General features: G+C 39.0%; 1 long non-coding RNA gene across 1 annotated transcript; it reads right to left on the bottom strand.

Annotated features, from left to right (window-relative positions):
* Positions 1-4,321: 4,321 nt before the first annotated feature.
* Positions 4,322-18,057, bottom strand: LOC116699740 (uncharacterized). The gene is made up of 3 exons (XR_004334494.1): positions 18,044-18,057; positions 15,102-15,104; positions 4,322-4,432 (listed from the first exon to the last, which is right to left on the bottom strand). It is a non-coding gene; the product is annotated as an uncharacterized LOC116699740 (long non-coding RNA).
* Between the last annotated feature and the right edge of the window lie 75 nt (positions 18,058-18,132).

The following is an 18,132-nucleotide window of genomic DNA, read 5'->3' as shown; positions in this document are numbered from 1 at the left end:
TTCCTGATGGTGATACTAAGGTTTGGAGAAGGATATTGCTTCTTCTGATCCAACATCACTTTGGTCGTTTATGTTGTAGTTGTTAGAACACAATTTCACTGATGTGGTACAGCTTACTAAAGGGGCTATGGGAGCAACACAATTTTGCACTCTTTTTTTTTTTTTTTTTTTTTTTTTTTTTTTTTTTTTTTTTTTTTTGGAAAGTTCATCTGGAAAGCAAACCTTTTTTTACTACCACTTGTCATATTTTATTGTTTTTAACCAGATACCAAAAGGCATTTTCTTTGGTTTTAAAAAAGAGAGCTCAGTTTTTAAATTCACAACGCAGTAGGTGAATGTGTGTGCCACACATGCAGGTAAACCAACTGCTGTTTGGAGAATTGGTTTGTGGAGGGAGGGGGATAAAAGTGCCTTTCTGAGGGATGTCTGTGCAATAACAACCCTTGAATGTCTAGCTGGATACAAACAAGATTTGAGAGATGGGTTTTACAGGTGGGATTTACATTTGTACTATGAGCAAAGTTTAAAAGTAAGTCCAATAGCACTACACTCAATACCTGGTATAAGCTTTTAGAACAACTGGTATCATAAGTATATATCAAAGTAATATCTACTATGGAAAAAAGAAAACATTGTACTCTGTTGTTCTGTAATCCTTATTGGTTTACATTGCTTTCTCGACCCAGAGTTGTATCCTAAAAACTGTGACCTGGAATGCAAGTATTATGTACATGTGTTTTCAAAAAACCCAACATTGTGAAAGCCATCTGCCAATTTAGAAGAGTCTTTATTTTTTTGGCACATAATGTTGTGTTTATTTATTTTTTATTTATACATGTTTTTTATTTATTGTGTAAATGTAACTGTCTTGACACAAAATGTTCAATTCCAATCACCTTTTTTGTATGTAATATTTAGGGGGGGAGGAAATGGGACAATAAAGTTTATTAAAAATGATCCTATGCTCTTGTTCATTGAAACCTTTTTGATTTCTCAGACCAGAGATATTTTCAAAATTGCTTACCTTTACCAGATTTGAAGTATGCACACCAAATATTGTATCATGCTTTCCTCCTGCTACATGACATTTGGTGCATAATATAGGTCTAAGAACTAAAACTTAGTGGCCCTTGTCATCTTCTAGTACTTTTTTTTTTTTTTTTTTTTTTTATTCTTACCTCTCAGATAAAAATAGTCTGTGACAAGTGTTTCTTATGTCAAGCTAAAAGTCACAAATAATGCATATCTTGTTTGGTAAAAGTAGTATTTAACTAAAATGGATATGTTGGTGGTATACATTTCCCCAAATGGTTTACACATCTACGGCACAGGGCTGTTCAAAGCTCGACAGCCATGTTTAAAGTTATACGACACTATGCAGATGACATTCTTTTGTTTTCATGACTTCCTCTACTATCCTGCTTAGTATGGCCATCTTGGCAAGTAGCTTATCTGCAATGAGACTAGATCTAGTCAACATCCCACGTCAGTCAGTCTTATCAGTTAGCTAGGCTTACTTCACCTTTTCGTAACTGTTCCACCTCATCAATGGTCCAAGTTAATAAAACCCTGGTCTTATTTTTCACCATTATTTCTCCAATGTATTTTCAACTTAAATATCCATGATTTTCATGATCATGATGATCATGATCATGATTGCGGAGCCTAAACACTTGTGTGGATGGACATTGTTTTTGTTTCAAAAAGCCGTTCACAAAGGGAAAAACTAGTGTGGATGTAGCCGAAGAGTCTCGCATCACTGTCTCAAACTTGTTGAACAAGTTATATTTTCTGTGGAAGAAAGGAACACATTTTTTTCTGCTATGTTCTCGGCAATTGTTTCCATAGACATGAATACCTTCAAGGCAAGTGCAGGTTTACAAACCAGAAAGGCTTCCTTTCATGGATTTTCTTTGCAGGCAGAACTCTTGGGTAGTGAGAAGTTTGAAATATGAGAAAACAAGCACCTAACAAATTGAATACCAAAATATAGACATGGACATACCGTAGGCCTGTGATTTAACACACTCATACACACACATATTTGGCATTTTGCAAAATTGATTTATACACACATACAGTACATAGAAAACACACACACAACACACACACACACACACACACACACACACACACACACACACACACACACACACACACACACACACAGCCTGGCTCTGTGCCACACTGTTGACTGATGTAATGATGCAGCAGTGCTCTGTTTAACCGTGAACACAGACAGAGGCATTGCAGCCTTGTTAGCGGGTTGTTTTGCGTTGTGTGAGTGTGTTTGTGTGTGAACCATAAGCTGTATCAGGTGTATACAAAAGAAAATGGCCTCGAGGTAGTCAAGACTCACTTGGCAGCTTTTGAGGGAGAGAGAAAAGCATCATCAAGCATCCCTTTTGGTCGGATTGCACGCTGCATACTGGAGCAGCAGCAAGAAATTACTCTTTTGATGTGACTCTGAGGCTGAAATGTGCTGATGTCACATCTTAAATTGTTCAAAGGTGTAAATGAGAATCTCTACTGTTAAATTCTATCGGAATTCTATGCTATTATCCTCCACACGGTATGCCTTTCAGCCCTGCAAATCTAGATATGATTGTTTTCAATTCAGCAATATGCTTTCACAAATTGGCAAACAGTAACGTTATGTCACAGAGAGACATGCAGATACAAAAACAGATGTGTTGATTTGTGCTTGTGTTATCTCTACCTAAGTTACTGATGTAATCTGCTGCTCACATTTGCAGGTACAAATAAAGGAGGGAAGCTTGCCAAGTTCTGAATGTATTCCCAGGCCTGCCTCCTTATCTTTCTTTTTAACTCTGCAATGCTGTACTACACAACTGCAGTCCTCAGTATATGTGGTCCAAAGGTGCCCCAAAATCAAGCAATTTTTTTTTTTATTTGGGTTAAATTAAATGATAGTTGCTGTTATTTCTCCCAATAACTTGTGTCTAACTCACCTCAAGAAACACAAGCAGTCAGGTGATCACACAGCCATGTGTACACAACAACTGGAAGTAGAGTAGGTCAGGGTTGAAGCAGGAAGTTGGTCTGTAACTGGAATGGATGTTAACAATGGAAAGATTGGGTCATCATTTTCCTTTTGAAAGTTTTTTGTCTCAAATACATTCGGCTAAGATTTTTGCAATGTTGCTGTGCTCCTAGAGCTCATTTTAATTGGTTATTTTATCATGAATCAGGTGCCAAATTAATGAAATTAAGATCCTTTAACATGAGAGAACGTGTGAATTTATGAATTTCCGCTCACATCTCCACACCCACTGTTGTTACATGTCAAAACAGTTTTCAAGGATTAATAATCTGGGACATAATCTGGGACATAAATATCCTTTTTGCTTCTTCCTTTGCAATGCAATCCATACTCCGTTTAGAAAAGCCTTTACATCTGTTCCCTTTAAATCCCCAGATTCACAAGAAGAAATGCGTTTTATGCTCCCAGCAACAACAGCAACTTGTTTGGACTGAATAGAAGCTGTCAGTAGACAGCATGGAGAGGAGACAACTGAAAAAAACACAACGCCATGCAAACTTAATCAACAGGGATTCAAACATACGTATCACAGTATGGTGTCTCTGCTGAAAAATGGTCAAATCAGATTTGATTGTAATTGGAAGGTGGACTCGGGGATACATCCTGGAAATATATTGCATCACCTCCGCAGCCGAAAACACAGTATCGGTAAGCTCTTTAGACACTGTACAGCAATACCATAATGGCAATGTGCCCATTCCCTTCAGCAATGTGATTGCTCAGTGTCTTTCTTCCTTTCGTTCTCTTTTTTTTTTGGTCAAATTGGTGACACTGGTTTCTCTCACAGACTGATGGCAAAAGGAGGTGGACTTGAATGCAGATCATGAACATTCTAAGAGGATAAGAAATGTTTGTCGGAATTCATCAGAAAGGAAACTTTTGATGATAAAATGGTTATACATGTGCAAAAAGGCTGTAATTAAAAGTTTGCAAAGACGCAAACCCCTATTATTCTTTTGGAAGTGATGTTGAAATATGTGTACCGACAGTGTGAGGGAAGATGAAGAGTCTGTAAGCTGACGCCACACAGAGAACAACAAGAGAGCATTTACACAGTATTCTTACATTAACCTTTTATTTCAATTGGGAAATATGTTGTTCACACATTTACAAGATGGAAAATGTCCTTACCATGTTATATGACATCATGTTTTTATGTCGAGGTCACCCTCCCACCCACCACCAAGTCTAAAATGATTTCCCGTGTTAGGAAACACATCGTCACCTTCCTAAAATAATCGCCTAAGTCATTTTTTGACAAAAAGTATTTTTTTGCCTAAATCATCTCCTCATGGTGCTGGCCACCTCTGGTAAAATTTCCTACATCCTCAGTTGAACAGTTCATGTGATTCTACACCTTTAGTATAACTGCCTAAGTCAGAAGTGGGACTTAGGCAGTTTTATTTTGCCTAAGTCAAAAGACAAGGTGACTTAGGCAGTTTTACAAGCTTTTCAACATGGCTGCTGAATTTTTTTTTTTTTTTACCGCTCTATCAATGAAGTTATTTCCATGATTCAGGGCTCGTCCCCAATCGGGAAGTGATGATGTTTACTATAATATAGGCTAGGCTATACGTATAGTTATTTTGTAGTTTTTAATTCAGCCTTTTTAGTCAGCATTTTAGTACATGAAAGTTAGCATTTAACTAGCTGTTTTTAGCTAGCTTCATGGACTTCACTCTTTTCCAACAATATTTCATCTAGAGTTTTTGTTGAATTTTGTCCACAGTACATGATCTTATCAAGACAGATTTAAATACTTTAATGTAATCTAACAGCTAAAAACTATGTTTTTAACTAAAAAATCATGAAAACTAGCATTAAGCTAGCTTCATGGACTTCGCTTAACTCTTGTCTTTTCAAAAAATATCTGGTCCTTCTTCCCCGCTCATGTATGTGGGGAGAACTGGCATAAACCGGTTATTCACTTCACCGTATACCCCTGTTACTGCTGTGCATGTAAACACATCGTTGACAGAGTTGAGGGTTTAAAATTGCCTTAGTCACAAAGGCATGTTCATAAATTTGCCTAAGTCATTTATTCCTCTCATGTTGCATTATTTACAGACATTGTTATTAGTATGTCGTCAAAATGCATCTATTGTCATAACATGTTTGAATGAAATTATTAATAAATATCATATGTGCAGTATTTGTTTCAGTTTTTTGTGTTTTCTGAAAAACGTGAAAAAATGACTTAGGCGATCATTTTAGGAAGGTGACGACATGCAACATCGAGGCCAGCAGGGCAAGGCAACTTTGTTTGTATAGCACATTTCAGCGACACAGCAATCCACAGAACATTACAGAGAAATTAAAAATAACTAAAAACATTCACTCTAGAGAAAAGAAAATAAGAGTTTTAGTGGACTTTCCGGGAGTCGGATCCAGATATGTGGGGAATGAAAACTGAACTAGTTATATAGTCTCTGCAGTTGTCTTAACTTCACTTCAAGAAATCATCAATATCTCTCATGTATATTTAAGTGTGGGCTTCCTTTTTAAGTCATTCTGTTCTGTGGGGAGGCTATTTCTAATTTCCTCAGCTGCATTAATATTTATGTATAATAGCCATGATACTGCAAACCGTCTCCCCTGCCTGCCTATTTTGAACGGAGGTTGACAACAGCGGCAGCCAATCAGCATGAAGATCTGAGCCTCCATTTGGAACTGAGTCGTCCATTAAACAGGCTCGATTTTTTCATTCCCTTAACAGGGAAGCGTAAATCCAATCAATGTTAACGCTAATTTTACTTGACATTCTCTAAACCCACCTGACAGACCTGCCAATGCCTTTTGTTGTACATGTGTTGTGTTTATAACTCTGTAAAAAATCCCCCAAAAACCCAGCTATTTCTTCCAGTCCCCCACTAGCCTGTATCACTCTTTACTTACGAGTGTTGGTTTTGTGAGAACTGCTTACTTTGTGGAACTGTTTTTTTTTTTTACTTACATGTACAGAGGGGGGAAAAGCATCATTTTTACTGTGATCTGTAAGATTTTTGAAGACGGAAGTGTGAGGCAAATCCAAGTGGGTGGCATGGAAAAGCAGTCAAAGGAGGGGACATCCTTCCCTTCCTCTGTTACTCTTCCACTGACCCTTGGTCATTCCTTTTTCTGGCTGTGATGTGAGTGAGTGTGTGTTTTTGAGTGTGTGTTTTTGAGTGTGTGTTTTTGTTGGCTGCGGCACATCCTTAATGCGGGATCCTGCTGCTGATGTCATGTTCCTGCCTGTTAAGGCAACACGGAGTGCATCACACACACTCATGCGCGTCACACATCAGTCTAACAGGAAGTGTGGTTCCATTTTACCATTCTCCCTCTGTTTCACATTAAAAGCACAAAGGAGAAGGCCGTCCGCTCCGAGCACACCACGGTGACTCAGCAAAGAAGGTGCTGTTGTTTCTGAGCATTTTGAATCAAATCAATCCTTTACAAGGAAGCCAATCTAGCCGACATTTTTTTGTGATTCAAATCCAGTTTACAGTCTTCGTCACACTTTGTCAAATCAAATATTATTAAACAGAAAGACAGATCTGGAGACACCTGCCTCACTGCAAACTCGTCGAATGATTCCTGATGTTTCCATGAGCAAGCAGCCACCGGCATTTCACAGCTTTATTTTTATTTATTATACATTCATTTATTATTAAAATAATCAACATGGAGAGTTGTTTGCTTTTAAGCAGACGCAGCAACTGCAATTACCCGCTCGCTAACCCACCTCAGTTACTGTTTCTACACCGTCCATTCTAGCAGGCACAGAGGCCATGCAGTTTACGATGAAAGCAGTGACAGACTCAACCACTTGAAGCTGAAAGTAATTTCTGAAACATTTCGCACAGAACTGAACAAAAGCAAGACTCACATTTCTTGCCGACGACTGTGAATGTTTCCTTCTAATCTGTTGTAAAACAAGAAGATAGAGATACACACTTGATGACTACATGCATGATGCAATGGCAAAAAGTCATGATCCTAACCAGTTGATTCATGTAGAGGACATGGAGCAGCATTGTTTAGAGTCAAGCTCATTATCTCTGTCATGCCCTATGATATAGTTGTATTGTTGCACATTGTAACGTGCTCTGCTATCTTATCTGTTTACGCTCTTCAGCACTATTCTATGCTCAACGGTTCAATTCACATTGTTGTCACACAATTTGCAATTTGCAATTTGCAATATTGTGCTATTACCATATCACTTTCACATATCCATCGACGGAACCATACTTTGTGCCGGCTTTGCAGTGCCTAATTATTTCTGAATTTTATGTTTATATTGTATTTTGTATTTCTTGGCCAGGTCAACATTGCAAATGAGAATCTGTTCTCAACGGCCTACCTAGTTAAATAAAGGTTAAATAAAAATAAAAAAGCTACTTAGCCACAGTATCATAGCCCTGTAGTCATTTACACATAACAATGTTGTTTTTGAATCTTGAATGGTTTTAGATGTCAACAATAAAATGGCCTTACTTGGACAAGCAACACAGGGATTGATGATTTAACAGGACAGTTAAGCTTGTTTGCATATTCATGAAGGTTTGTTGAAAAGAGCACACAGGGGAGTTACATATCCATTTCATGGTCATTTTGGTCATTTGTAGGCAGACAGAGGCCTTTGAAATCTATTTAATAAACATATTCTGTGTCTCATGTCTCCGGTTTAACATACTATATGTCCTGTTTTTCTGCCGTGTCTACTTCGTAGTCTTACAGCTGGTGTCATTATTCATCCTCACTAATGATCAGCTTCAATACATCCTGCTGTGACAACAGAACATGAAACAGCACTAAAACCAAAGTCAGAGTATCAGGAAGTCAAACATCTGGAGGGAGACAGATGAGGGGGGAGAAAGAGAAAGAGAGAGAGAGAGAGGAAGCATTCCTCCAGACATCTAACTGCTGAGGGCCAATTTTACCTAATTAGTAACTTCTGTTTTCTCAAGAGCTTTCTCTCTCCCCAGCCCCATTCAATGTGTGTGTGTTAATGTGTGTGAGACCGTTGTAATGCTCTTTCCCCATATGAATTCCAGCCAAGGCTCCAAGCCAAGGCCTGTGTGAGTGTGTGAGGTTTTTTTTTTTGCTTTTGAAGGGTTTCTTAGGCTAAAACCTCGTTTCCACTCAGGAACAAGTGTTTCTGAGTCATTTGCAACAGTTTCATCAAACCTTTCCCTTCCCACGACTCTGCGTTCAGACCTGGTACATCCTAATGCATTGTTCAGACCAGGCACATTCATTTCCCACATATATTTATTATGTTTATGGCTTTCCCATCAACATCCTTAACACAGAAAAGTATGTCTCCCTCAGGAGGAACACAAAAATAATCCCAGTTCTTTCACAGCATCTCAGGTGTCCTGTTTCCTGGATTCCTTCTGTTTTCCCCATTTGAGATCTCTCTTTTTAATAATTCAGTTTTTTTTTCTTTTCAGAAACTTTGTATGAATTTTAAAAGTGTACTTTTAACAATGTGCTGCAGAGCTTATCCCATGTGATATGTTAGCTTTACTAATTTTCAGGTACACATGCTGGCTTGCTGGTCTTTCCTCCTCCTCTGCCGACAACAATGGCTGTCAGTCAATCATAACCAGTGGTGGATGTAACTAAGCACCTTTTTGTAGCCTACTGTACATAGATACAAATTTGAGGTACTTGTACTTCACTTCATATATATATATATATATATATATTTATATACATATGTACATATACTTCATCTCAGAGGAAAATTTTGTACTCCACGTTTGCTCACAACTTTAGTTACTTTTCAGATTACATCTTTGCATCACCTTCCCCCATCCCCTTGTATCCTTGATGTGTTGATTTTGATGAAGTGCTCCGTTATGTGTTGAGAAACTTATCCTACTCAAGCTAAATAAACAATTTAAAAAAGCCTCTAATTGATCAGCTGGTTAAATGCATCGTCACAAAGCTGAAACAGGGCTGATTTCTGACACCATGAAAAGTTATCCTTTTAGAAATATGTGATTCTCACAGGACAGTACGGCTACAAACATATAATGATCCTATAGAATATAATACACTGCTGTAGATTATACTACCGACAGTATGTAAAGGAGAATTAGCACAACCTTAAACATCTACAGCAGTAAAACGCAACATACACATTGATGCAGCGGTAATATTTATCCAAAAACATTATATATAGTAGAAAAACACTGGCAGGGAACCTTTAGCTGCACAAGGGATGCATTTACTTTTAGTACTTTAAGTAAGGTTTGAAATGACTTTGACTTTGAATTTGACTTTTACTCATATTGGAGAATTTTCACAGTGTGGTCTTATGCTTTTACTCAAGAAGGGATCCAAGGACTTCTTCCACCACTGTGGTGGCTAAACTGATTTACCACTGCTGCATTTTTAACAGATTCTATAATGGGTCTGAATTGTGTTAAACTACTTTGAAGTCAATCACTTTTTTTTTTAATTGCAGTTTACAGTTGTTTGGATAAAACTTAATCTTATTGAAAAAGGTCAACCCACTCAGACTTCAATAAATGCCAAATACGTTTCTGTGCAGTTATGAGCTCATATATCATCAGAACAAGGCATGAAACAGTCAAGTGGTAACAGATTGTAAACCGTAAGCCTACATCAGTGAAGCTCTTTACTTCCTTGATATCCTATACAAGTGTGTTCCTAATGATAAAATAACTGTCCAGATGGCTTTCAGCCCTTTGAGGACAGAGCCAAGTCAAAGCTGTGACTGCCCTTCATTTTTGTGTGTATGTGTGTGTGTTTGTGTGGTGTGTGTGTGTGTGTGTGTGGCGGGGGAGAAAACTATTTATAGAGTTGAAATGTCATGGGGTTTAAGGGGACTACAATGGGTGCGATGTACTTCGTGGAAAGATCAACTATGATTATCTTACATCCTGTGGTAAACACACACACACACACCCCTTCCTGTTTGTCAGGTGCTAAGGAAGCCAACAGTGCCCACGCAACAACAAACTTGTGAGACAGAGCTAAATAAAAACACCTCCATGGTGATTTTTTTCCATCAGTTATAAACTTCGAAGATGCAATCAGCTGCAGTTGGAGGATTTCAGTTTACTTCACACAGGTGTGACCCTGACACCTCTGAAGCTCTCTGAAACAGCTAATCTTGTGAATTCACATAGAGCAGGGCCAATTTGGCCGCATGATGAAGCTTGTAAAAAACTAAAAGTCTCTATCCTGCCTTCAGTGAGGGAATCAGAAGGGCATCTGACTTTCTGCCTGACTTTGGTTTTCATACTTTGCTGCTAAACTTCACAAAAATTACTTTGCAAGATGTAAATAGTGTATGTTGGTTTTATGGGCAGTATAAATATAAATCTCTTTGTCATTTGATCTTTTTTTATCAGCGTCAGAGTTAACGTCTGCCCATATACTTAATTACTCAACCGTATGAATCGTCACTGGACTACTGCTATTATTCCTTGAATTTAGAGTTTATTTCTCTTTGTCAGCGTCCCATGAGACAGCTTTTTTTTATCTTCTTGGAAACAGCGTGTCCACACCTGAATAATGTGGAGACACCTTGTGTGAGAGACTGTTAATCCACTAATGTCTTTGCTAAGAAGAGACTCTGCTGACAAGACAGAAACTCACACAGCCTGGAAACAGATGGCCAGAAGATGCAGAGGATGCACTGAGTCTCCAGATTAAGTTTTAAAAGGGATTTATTGGGCTTGTACTGTAACAAAATCTGTGTAGGCACTTTGAATTGAGTAAGTGCTCGGGTATGAGAATGACATGTGGATGTGCTTCATCCCTGTAGTAACTGCTTCATTGTTTTCAGGACATGTGCTTTGTCATCAATTGTCATCCCCTTCATCATCACGGAATTACTGAACAGAAAAGGAAGTTTAGCACATGAGAAGCACAAGCAAGTGTTCAGACCACACTGTGGTCAACAACACTTGTGATAGAAAGCATGATGAGACGGACAACTCACCCCCCTGGCTGAATGAAATCATTGAGAATGGACAGGTCAGCAGCTCCTCCACTCATATGACAGCTGAGAAAGTTAATTCACCAGCCAGGTCAACTGCTCACATGACGGACACCAAAACAGAATAAAAGGAATGAGCAAAGTCATCAAATAGACCAGCAAGACAGCAAGGTTGTCTACTTTAACTTTATTTCCTCAGATAGAGATATAGATATAATCCTCATGATGCTAAAGGTCTGACAATGGACACATTCAAGTTGCCCGGGAGCTGTAAAAACACAAGTTTTTCTTCATAGATTCAAATAGAATGTGTCCATTATAATGACACATTTGACCTTAGAATATAAATCTGGTTTCATTTGGATGGGTACCGAATTCAATACTTTTTTGGCACCGATTAAATTGCCTCCTTACTACCGAGTATTTGAAAATGTCCTACCTAAGGAGTAAATGTCATCAGCATTAGTAGCCTGCAGCATTCAGCATTCATGTACTCAGATCTAATAATGCTGTCTAATAATGATTGGCTGTCTAATGTTACACATTGTAGAGGCAAAGAAAAGCTCTATGTTACACACAGAGACCAGGGCTCATGTAGTAGGAGCTGAAAAATAAATAAAAAGATTTTGCAGAAATGTTGTCATTTCTTTTTGTTAAAATGGATTTCATGAAATTGGTTTGAAAACAGTATTGTTCAGGAACCGGTATCGTAGCCTTGTCCTACCAGACTGACGTACATTTTATTTGTGCAGCGGGTCCGGCCTCTCTCCATTGACAAGCGTTAACTTCCTTGAAGGCGGGTACTCTGTTAAAGTTTTAAACTATTGGATCTGCCACAACCAATCATTGACGTTTGGTCGTGACGTACTGTATGTCATAAACGTGTGCACAACAGGGGAGACCGACAGGCTAATATTTAGCATTAGCATCGCTAGAACCCCGTGGGGAGGAGGGCCACAACATCATGGCCCAAAACAACAAGATTGGTCTTGCTTTAACTTTTGGATGTTCGGCAGCGTTGCCACAACGGACCGAATGGCTTCGCTCACATCTTTCTCCACCGCCATCACGGAAATACAACTCAAACCAGTGGACGACGTCAACGTCATCGTTCTCAGCCACTCCCTCTGTTCGCTGATTGGACCGGTAAAAACGTTGGTTGAGAAAACCCAAGACTGTACCGCAAACCCCAAACAAAGTACTGAAGCAAAATGAAAATTGAGCGGAAGTATGTAGGATGGCGGAGCCAGCTACCGGTGTGACTCAGACTGTATTGGTGTGGCTTTGTTGAGTTAATTTTGACAAAGAAATTCCAAGTACCATTTTCTTCATCAGCTAACAGCCTTCCATCAGTTGGGAGATGGAACTGCAGACATGAGTTCAATGGCTGCTTACAATTTCATCCATAGAACTTTTGCATGTATTATTTTTTCTTGATCTTTGAAATAGTAATTTAACAAATCAATCCAAACACAAGCTCCCCTCATTAATTGATAAGTTAAACAATTCTCTTGAGTTGGGATTGTTTTATCACACCACTGTTTCCAAGATCAAAAGTGAACTTTCATGCTGTGCTCCATTTAGCTCAGCTCAGTTTGGAAAATCCCATGAAATTCCTGGTCAAAATCTCATGTGGTGATGATGTGGTACGATCACAAGGGAAACACAGTATATATGATAGGTTTTGACTTGAAAAAAAAAATGGTTTTGGATAATTTTTTTGTGACAAATAATGACTAAACCTAAAAAAATTTAAAATCACATGGGAATTTTGTGCCTGGAATCTTTCTAACACAAATCTCAATTTTAATCTCTGTATAAGCCTAATTACTCCTTTGATCCAGCAGCTCACAAGATCAGTAAGTCAGATTCATGGGCCCAGCCTCTTTCAACTGAATGTTTCTCCTTTTCAATGAGCAGTGTTTTTGTAAGCCTCAAGAAAAGCTTTTTTCTTCTTCTTTTCACTCTACAACTCTGAAGGCTGCTTACTTTGTTGGACAATCTAGACACTGAAAAGCCTCCTACTACAAGTATGTTTGAGCTACAACTCCATCTGTTGTAGAATAAGCGCTTATTGTAGGACAAGGCACCCAGGGCCCTCTCACACATCTCAATGGGACACTTTGTGCTGTGTCCATTTCTATGTGGGGGTTGTCTGGAAACACCCCCAGGAGGCTTCATTAGCTCCTAATTCAAAGTCAAGACTCAAAATACAACTGGCAAGAGAAGAATAGGTCTCAAAGTTATACAATAATACTGCTTTATTGATTTTTTTTATTGACTTTATTGTGCCTGGTTGGAATGAGCCGATTGCTTGGGCTAAGGTGTTGCAGCTTGTTGAATTCTTCAAAACCAAATTGTACCCCAAAATTACTTACAGAAGGACCCCAAACCTTTTTACATGCAACTCCAATGCATAGCCTACTACTGACTTACAGTGTAGGCTACGTCTACATCAGAGGAAGACATTGTACTTCTACATTTACCTGAGAGAGAACGTTGCAGATTCAGAAAGTGATCATAAAATATCACAATGAAAATGTGGAGTGATCAGACATTAGCCTCATGGACTTGTGGCAGGGCGCTTCCCACCTGGCCTGCTATGGGAGCTAATCATCGCCTATCTGCGTTAATCAACACCAAGAAGTTTACCGTTTGTTTGTGAGAGAGAGAGAGCAAGAGAGAGAGAGAGGAGAGAGAGAGAGAGAGAGAGAGAGAGAGAGAGAGAGGGTGTTCATTTAGTCTGAGTCTGATGAAAACGGCTGTGTCTGTCCGGTTCAGCTCTGAGATTTTCTCGCATTGCACAGTGCTGTGAAGGAATAATCTCCTTGATTACGTTATATTCTGCCTTTGTTTAGAAAGAAATTTAGGCTACAACTCAAAGCAATTTAACACTACATACTGTAGTGTCTGGCTTCAATGTTGGAAGCGTTCTGCATGTGGCATCTGCATGTGACGTGCAGGTTCATCTTCCCCCCAAACACGTCCCAAAACACGGACACACATACATACATACATACATACAAATACGTCTCTCGATTTGTTAAATATATGATCTGGATGCAGCACTGAAGAAAACAAAAGAGCCCACAAAGAGAACACAGACAAAATGTAAGATGACTTGATGAGACATTTACTTTCACATTTTTTGTCTTAGTCCCTGTTTTTGTTCTCTTTTTTTTGTCTCTGTCTCTTTTCGTTCACCACTTCTCTTTCCGCTCTCCACAAACCCAAACAAACATTAGCGCTGAAGAGAGATTCCAGACCAGACCAGACTGATAAGAGGGTAATTCCCACACATGTGGATCATTTGACAACACACACACACACACACACACACACACCACACACACACGTGTTCAGACATACACATGTCATACACAAAGAGCCATAAAAGAAGAGGAGCCAAGGTTCACCACGACACAAAGTGTCAAAGCTCAGATGAAAAGTGCGTGATAAGACTTTAAGTTTTTAAGTAAGATTAATTTACGCTTTATAGCTTTAATGTTTGGAAATATGAAGGGAACCTGTTTGATTTACCACACGGGAAGTACCTGCAACGTGATTCCCCTACATACACAGGGAGTTAGAGTGAAGAAGAAAGAAGACTTGTTTAGGAGGGAGAACTTCTGCCCATAAAATCCCAATTTTTCTGTGAATTGACATAGAAACATGAATAGGGAAGGGACTCTCTTTTAAAGGTAAACCAACTATTAATAATGCTCAGCATTCAGATGTCATGACATACAGTACTTAGGAAGCACATTTTAAAACCTTGTGACAGAATGGCATGAAGCCAAAAATGGCATTTGGTGGTCATCGGGACAACATACAACACAAATAAAACCCCAAAGGCTATTCACACAAAGAGATAACAAATTTAATCTAATCCAGGAGGAATGTGGGGGAAAACCCAAAACCTGTCTGACTGGCTGGAAGCAAACTCAGCGAACTGTGATAATGGGATTATTGTGCTATATTTCAAGCTGTCTTGTGCCGACGGCTAGCACAGTTGTATGACTTTCTTTACTACAAGAGAGGTCTTGGACCCTATGAGCCCCCTGGAGCTAAAACCGGCTTGGAAACCACTGTGAATGATTTTTCTGTCTACCGCCCATTTTGGATCCCATCCCCAGCTCACTGTACAGTATAGGAGAAACAGGTTGCTGTAGATCTTTACAAGGATCAATATCCCATGGCCATCACATGAGCACATAGCACAATGTTAGTAAGGGGGTGGTGTACCAACAAAAACCTTACCTGTAGGCTAAGCCGGGGCATTTTCACTTGTGTTTTTTGGTTTCTGTAACTTATTTTGACTTTTATTTGACAGTACCAGCTCCACTGAAACAGGGAAATTCTAAGAGGATTGATAAGTCACTCTGCCATTTAATAACATGATAAACAGTTGTCACAAAAAGTGAATGTGGAGGAGGGACAACAATAGTTCTATTAGTCAGCAAAACACCCAGCTACCCAACTCTGGATCTCCCCATCACAGCCTCCACTACTTTTCATAACGGCCTTTGATGTATTTCAATAAACTGCGGGGCTGTCCCACGGGTGCCACCTTCATCAGAACAACCCACCGTGTGTATTCATATACAATCTTTCAATAAGGGGATCCTAGAAAACCATCTTCCATATCTGAGCTGTCCGTATGTGTTTGTGAAGGTGTTTGTGTTGGCGTGTGGGTAAAACCGAAGTGAGAAGGTAATCTTGAAAGTTTTTGCTTGAAAGAAAAGGTTTCTCTGCTCGACATTGTCGGGTTCCTGTAATCTCTTCAGGTTTTACCAGCATGCATTTTCCTGTTTAAATAAACCAGTGGGTCTGAAGGATAAATACTGCAACATCATGGTAGGAAATAACATTTAAAGGACATTAAGCACCACCAGAAGAAAAAACATGAAGGCAATCATAACAGCTCATATAACCTGTCACTTATCTTGGCGTCAGACTTCAATACAGCCGACTGTAAATAGCTGAAGTTGACAGGAGTGTTTTTATTGATAGCTGTCCGATAAGGCTGTCAGATGTGTTGTTTGCTTATAAAACTCTATGAACTGGATCGCATCAAACTGAGGTCAGATAATTTTAGATGTTCGATTTTTGGCCATTTTTCATTACGCTTTACATTTCTGGTTCATGGGTCTTCATGTAGCGTACACGCCACTCTTCACTAGTGACCTTTTTCAGATAAAAGAGATTCCAGGGAATGAAAAGAGGGAAGTGAAAGAACAGTGAGTGGGTAGGAAAAGACTGAGTTAGTCACACAGTAAAACTATAAAAATTTTAAGGGAAGTATGAATGTCACCAAATCTAAATTAGCTCCCCCAGAACAAAATCTGCAAACACTGAAATTACCACCACAAACATTCCACACAAGCTTTCATTCGTTTTACTTTTGTGAAGCAGAGGAACCTCATTTGAACTCGTGAACAGAGGGTGGAAAGATCCTATGAAATGAAATTGACCATGAGTAAATTAGCTTTATATATTTATTTAGACTAAATCCAGTTTTTTCCCCAGTATGTAAATTCAATGGAAAAGTACCTTTACTTGAGAGTCAGAGATCTCTATTATTATCTAGTATTTTGTAGGGACTGAAGGCAGAAGGTGTTCTGAATGGCAACACGTGGCGATGGGGAGAAACACCGGCCAACACAGAGATGGCCAAGAAGAAATAGTCGAAAAACATGTGGATAATAGCACACTTTATCGGACTGTCTCTCCTGGCATACATTTATAGTATTGTACTCTTTTGTACATACAAAAAGAAACAGAGATCTAGAGAGAGAAGTTCAAACCCTGCTCATTTTCTTACCTCGGATTGTTGGTTTCGAAAAGTTGAGGACATTCTCACACACAGACCCCAACATTCTGAGGTGTGAAATGTCTGGAAGGAAGGGGGGGTTTCCTATGCTGTTTGACCATCCGACAAACACCTGTCCTCAGACGAGGCCTTTAGGAAATGAGAGATAAAAATAATGCAGCGTTATATGCCAGAACATCATTATTATAAGATACATGTAAAACAGTAATTTACAACACAAGTACGATTGTAAAAGTAGGCCTACAGTTCAAAGACGTTTGACACAATAATTCAATCAGTAGGTCGTAAGTAGCCAGCAAACTATCAGGAGCCTACGTGTATTATATTTGCTGTCACTGATAAACACCCAATGGAGTTCTCATTCTCATAATTTAATGGGTTATTTTCTATTTTAGATTTTTCCTGGGAATGTCTTTGTAAACACACAATGGATTACACAATCACTATCACGTTGTTGTTCACACAACATTGAAAGAGAAATTGCTTTTTTGAAAACTGAAAGGACTATAACATGAAAATCATGTTAATTATACTTCTTTTTTGTTCGTCCAGAGAGGTAGGTAGGCTACTAACAGGCATATAGACTCTATAAAAGTGTTATAAATTAACCCTAAGTTCCGGGAATTTGCATCAGTCTGTGTCATGCTGTTAATGATCTCTTACACTGTTTCCCGTCAGCAGTCAGCACTCCCACTCTGAGAGGCTGCAGAAATTCCAAGCCAATCTTAGATGGGACAAAAAGACTGTATTCTGAACGGTTGTTACTATTTTTGATTTGTCTTTCGTACTTGTATACATCTGTTATATGTGTGTGGGTCTGGTCTCAGTAGAGGTGGTCATCAATCATGTGTCTGGTGTGAGAATGTGAATTGACCCATTCAACAGGACGGGAATGCTAATTTTGTCTCTGAATCTGGTTCCAAACCTCTGAATCAGCGGCAACATCTGCTTTTGGTCTGTTGTTGTGCCCTCTGATTGCTGTTAGAAAAACAATCTGAACCAATCAGAGCTTGACAGCCTGGTTAAAGAATGGGGGTGCCATCGTTGTACATAGCTAGCTAGCATCCTGGTTAGAATCAGAGTTACATTATTGAAATTCTAAAGTGACAGAAGGATCAACCCGGCTGGGAAAAATATTTCTAAGTCAGATGCAAAAACGTTTAAAGTGACATATTTCTTTGACCAATGTCAAACGTTAAGTTAACGGCTAGTGGCTTCCTCGTTTTTCACATTGAAACAAAATTGAAATTCAGAGTGATTGTATCCCCGGAG

This window comes from Etheostoma spectabile, chromosome 12, assembly GCF_008692095.1.
Source record: "Etheostoma spectabile isolate EspeVRDwgs_2016 chromosome 12, UIUC_Espe_1.0, whole genome shotgun sequence".
NCBI classification, from domain to species: Eukaryota; Metazoa; Chordata; class Actinopteri; order Perciformes; family Percidae; genus Etheostoma; species Etheostoma spectabile.
This window is presented reverse-complemented; position numbering and strand designations above follow the sequence as displayed.